General features: G+C 34.5%; 1 long non-coding RNA gene across 1 annotated transcript; it reads left to right on the top strand.

Moving 5' to 3' along the window:
• Positions 1-274: 274 nt before the first annotated feature.
• On the top strand, positions 275-2309 carry LOC132254788 (uncharacterized). The gene is made up of 2 exons (XR_009467157.1): positions 275-837; positions 2073-2309. It is a non-coding gene; the product is annotated as an uncharacterized LOC132254788 (long non-coding RNA).
• Positions 2310-4818: the final 2509 nt, after the last annotated feature.

Below are 4818 nucleotides of genomic sequence, written 5' to 3'. Positions count from 1 at the left end.
AATGCAATAAGAATATTTATAAAAATTTTCTAATATTTATGGGAATTAAGCTCATTCTATTAAATTAGTTTTTTTTTAAAATATCAATATTCAAATTAAACCAACATCAACCTAAAATATCAAATAATTAAATAATATAAATTCATTATGAGTTCAATATATAAAAATTATTATTGGAAGATGAAATAAAGAATACTATTTTTAATTTATTGAAAAAGGACATGCATGGTATTTTAGAATTTGTTATAAAGTCTCCATTGAAAACCTTAACTTTTGGAAGACAAGAAAGAAGGGAGAGAGCCACGGTTTTTAGTGAGAAAGAAGAGAAGAGAGAAAAACGCAAGTTTTTCTCATCATGCCCAGATTTCATCAAAGGTCCGATCCCACTTCGTCCATGGTCCGATTGAGCTGAAATTTGGAGGAGAGTTTCGTGACTCATTTATCTTCAATCTGAACGGTGAAGATCGGATTTGGAGTTTCGGAAAGTCATTATAAAGAGAGAGGAGAAGAGAGAAAAACGAAGGTTTTTCTCATCATGCCCAGATTTCATCAAATGTCCGATCCCGCTTCATCCGTGGTCCGATCGAGTTGAAATTTGAAGGAGAGGTTCGTGGCTCATGTATCTTCAATATTAACGGTGGAGATCGGATTTTGAGTTTTGGATAGTCATTAGAGAGAAAGAGGATAAGAGAGAAAAACAACGGTTTTTTACATCATGCCCAGATTTCATCAAAGGTCCGATGCCGCTTTGTTCATGGTCTGATTGAGCTGAAATTTGGAGGAGAGGTTCATAAGTCATTAATCTTAAATTTGAACGGTGAAGATCGGATTTGAACGGTAAAAAACTTCATTTTGACACTTTTTAATCATATATTCTCAATTATATGATAAGTAAAAATAGTAATTCCATTAATATTTTATATTTTAATATTTTGCATAACCTATGCATGAATTACCTCATGTTTTATTGATTTCACAAGTTGGTTTGAGTTTTTGTGGTTTGATTTCATTTGGTTCAAGTTATACCTTGTTATTTTGGAGCTAGTTTTGGGAGTGAAAAATGGTGATTCGTTGAAGAGAAGAGAGGCTGTGATTTTTCTTTTAGGAGAGTAGAAGTGTGAAGAAAGGGTGGGAATTTTCTAGGTAAGAGGAAACAAGAGAACAAGGGTTGTTCAATTAAAGATTTTTGATAGAGGGAGGGAAGAAAATTGAGGGAAGGAGCTGTGAGAGTAGGAGAGTTGTTTTGGGTGCTAGGCAAAAGGCAAGAAGTGAGAGTTGCTCGGTTAAATATCTTTGATAGAAAGAGTGAAGAAAATGAGAGAAGGAGTTGTGAGAGAAAGAAAGATAGAGAGGAAGACATATGAAGACTATGTTAATTTGTTCATGGAAAGATTGAGGGAAGGGTTGAAAGAGGAAAAAAAGAAGGAAAGAAAATATAAGATTGTTTGGTTGTTCATGGAAAGCTTGAGGAAAATGGGAGAAAGAGGAAAAAGAGAAGGAAAGAAAATGTAAGATTGCTTGGTTGTCCATGGGAAAATTATTAAATTTAAGATGAATGCATATTTCCTACCTCTATTCAATGAAAATTAAGAGGAAAATCTTTAGACATTTTTTCTACCTTTTTCCTTAACATTTTTTTCTTACATTTTCCCATAATATATAAAATTTCCCTTTGAAACTTTATTTATGTTTTGTTCTTTGGATTGTATATTTGATTTTTTGTTTTTTAGGTAGAAGAATGATGAATAAAATATATTTTATTGGAGAAAATCAACTAATAATGCTCTTTACAATTTAGTTCTTGGTAAATAACTCAAAACCCCATTTAGAAATTTATTTTTCTATTGCTCTAGAATCACCTAAACTAAAATAAAAAAATAAAATAAAATAAGAAAGAACTAGTGTTTTTTCTATTGTTTAATTTTCTCAAAATTTTCTACTTTTCATTTTATATTGGTTCTTGTGTTTTTTTTTTCTTTAAGATTTTTGTGAGAGTTTTAGTTTGAATTGCACTTTTTGGTTTTTGCATTTATAATTGAGAGATTTTTTATTCTCCTTGTATTTGTTTATAGGTTTCAAAGGAAATTGATTGGCCAAAAGACAAGAAGTCATAATGTTGAAGGAGGTAGTGATGCCGAAAATCATGAAGATTACATCAAAGTCATTTGGAGGATGATCTTATTTTTTATAGAATATAGATCTTAATAGTTGTTGCACTAATATTTGTTCTTTTGTAGAATTAGAAATTGTTATTGAAATATTTTGATATAATTAATAAATTTGTATGTAAGTATGAAGTTACATTAATAGTTTGATGTGTCATTGATAAAATCTATTAAAGATGACACTTCTATAAATGTCAAGATTGCTTATTTCATAAAAATGATATCACTAGAAAATGTTTAAATATGACGCTTCTTATGAGTGTCGTTGTTAACATTATCCAAATATGATGCTTCTTTAAACGTCATTGAAAGTATTTATCAAAGATGGCACTTCCTGAAAGTGTCATTGTTGCCTAAGACATACAATGACAGAGGCGAAGAGGACGCTTTAGAGAAGCGTCATCTGTTACCTTTCTTGACGCTTAAAAAACGTCATTGTTTCCCATTTTTCTTATAGTGGAAGAAAGTTGCTACCCATTAATGAGATAATCGCATTATTACACATAATTTAACCCATTAATATATCACTCCATTTGGCAATTGATTTCTTATCTCAATCAATACATTAATAGTAAACAAGTTCTTATTTAAATCTCACAAAAAGTTGCAAAAAATCTTAAACAGATATTTTGATTATAATGGGTAAATATATATACCAACAATGTGATTATGATTTACATGTGTTTAAGAGTAGAAAGAATGTAATTGGTGTGGGAAGCTCACCTCTGTCTCCCAAGCGTTGTCCAATGCAAGGCATAAGTGTGTAAGAGTCGTGTATTCTTGTCTATCTGGTTTGGCCTTAGGGTACCAGACGAACACAAAAACAACCGGGCATTGCATACGTTGCCTAATAAGCATTAACTATGATAGACATTAAGTGCCTTGATTGATACAACCGTTACGAGGCTAAAGTGCTAGTTTTTATGGCTCATTAAGGTGCGATAGCCGTTATGAGCCAACAATCATTAACATTAAAGACAATAACACGCAATCAAAGACACCATTAAGACACTTGAAAATACGTTACATTTGGGAAAAAAATAAATAGCCACTTTTGACCACAAGAAAGGTATACTACCATTTTTTTCAAAAAAAAACCTATCTTGCTTAAGTGTTCACTCTTTGACTTAAGCTTCGAAGCAACGTGCTCGAAAAACCCATATTGGCATTCCTTTGTGCAGGTTGAAACATCGTCTAAGTCTTGGAGGCTAGTCGAACTCAATGTTGTTGGTTGTGCACCAATATTGGTGTCGTTTGTGGGAAAAGAATACAAAAGCCTAAAAAAACACGATGGCTAATACACCTCTTGCAACTCAATCAACCAATGTTTATAAGCGATTCCAAGTTTGGCAAGATAGAATGGAAAGAAAGCAAGAAAAGTATGAATGGTGAATGCAATCCTTGTTTCGTCAAGCAGAACAACTAAAGCAAGAAAACCAAGAGCTATAGGCTCAATTGCCCATGGGACATCGTTTGAAAAGTCGTCGCACCCCTAGACAATAGACAACTTTGAGATGAGATTAAAGTTAAACAGAGAGAGCTTCTCAATAGTTCGTTAAGACATCTCTACAAGTGGATGAGGAATTGTTTTCCAGCAGTTCCCCAACATTACCTAAACTTGTGCATTCCCCAACCAATCGAACTCAAGCAGAAGAGGTTGTAAGCTCTATTAGAGAAAAACGCAAAATGGGTTAAAAATGGGGCTTACATCTCTCAAAGGCCTTAAAAGCACATCTTAGAACTTAGAAGAAAAGAGTGTCAGCACCACCACTCATGTCGAAGGCCCTAAAGGCACATTTGGGCCAACCGAACAATGAGACATCACCAAGCTACCTACCTTAGCGCTCAACTCTAGAATTGCCACCAGTAAATGACCCGACAACGAAGACCCCACTTGGCTCCATAAGTACACGGTTGGATAACACACTTTCCACATCGTTTGGCCCTCACATCATTGACTACTAACCATCCAAAGGGTTCTTGGTGCCCAAGTTTACCATGTATGATGGGACAAACGACCCTTTTGACAATCTGATGCATTATCGACAGTTGATGATGTTGGACATTAACAACAATGTGTTGCTATGAAAGGTCTTTCCAGCCAGCCTTCATGGTTTGACTCCCATAGAATTCTATTAATTCCTTCCAAGACATCTTAGAGGCCTTTATAGGCCATTATTTATGTTCTACTTAGCAAAAGCATAATATAAGCACCCTAAAGAACATCAAGATGCAGAAGAATGAATCACTAAAGGACCTCATGAAGCGGTTCGGGCAAGTAGTGGTCCAAGTGGAGTCTTATAGCATGAATGTCATTTTACAAATCTTTAAACAGAGCATCAATCCAAGCACCCCATTTTTCGAGTCCTTCACTAAAAAGTCGCCTACGTCAATGAACGATATGTTCAAATGAGTGAACAAATATGTCATGCTTAAGGATGATGTCTAGGCAAAATCTTAGAAAATCCTGGTCATGAACTAGGTAGCCAAAAACAATAAGGCTAGGAGTTCAAAGACTTCAAATGGCCAAGTGAGACAAGACCACCAGAGGCAAGAAAGGTAGTCGCGACGATAGCCACTCAGGCTCACCCCCATTGACTGTCCCGTATGAAAGAATCCTCCATTTGATTTGAGAGCTGCATGAGTTCAAGTG

The sequence above is a fragment of the Vitis vinifera genome, chromosome 12 (assembly GCF_030704535.1).
Source record: "Vitis vinifera cultivar Pinot Noir 40024 chromosome 12, ASM3070453v1".
Classification (NCBI taxonomy): Eukaryota; Viridiplantae; Streptophyta; class Magnoliopsida; order Vitales; family Vitaceae; genus Vitis; species Vitis vinifera.
Note: the sequence above shows the minus strand (reverse complement) of the source record. Positions and strands in the feature narration are given on the sequence as shown.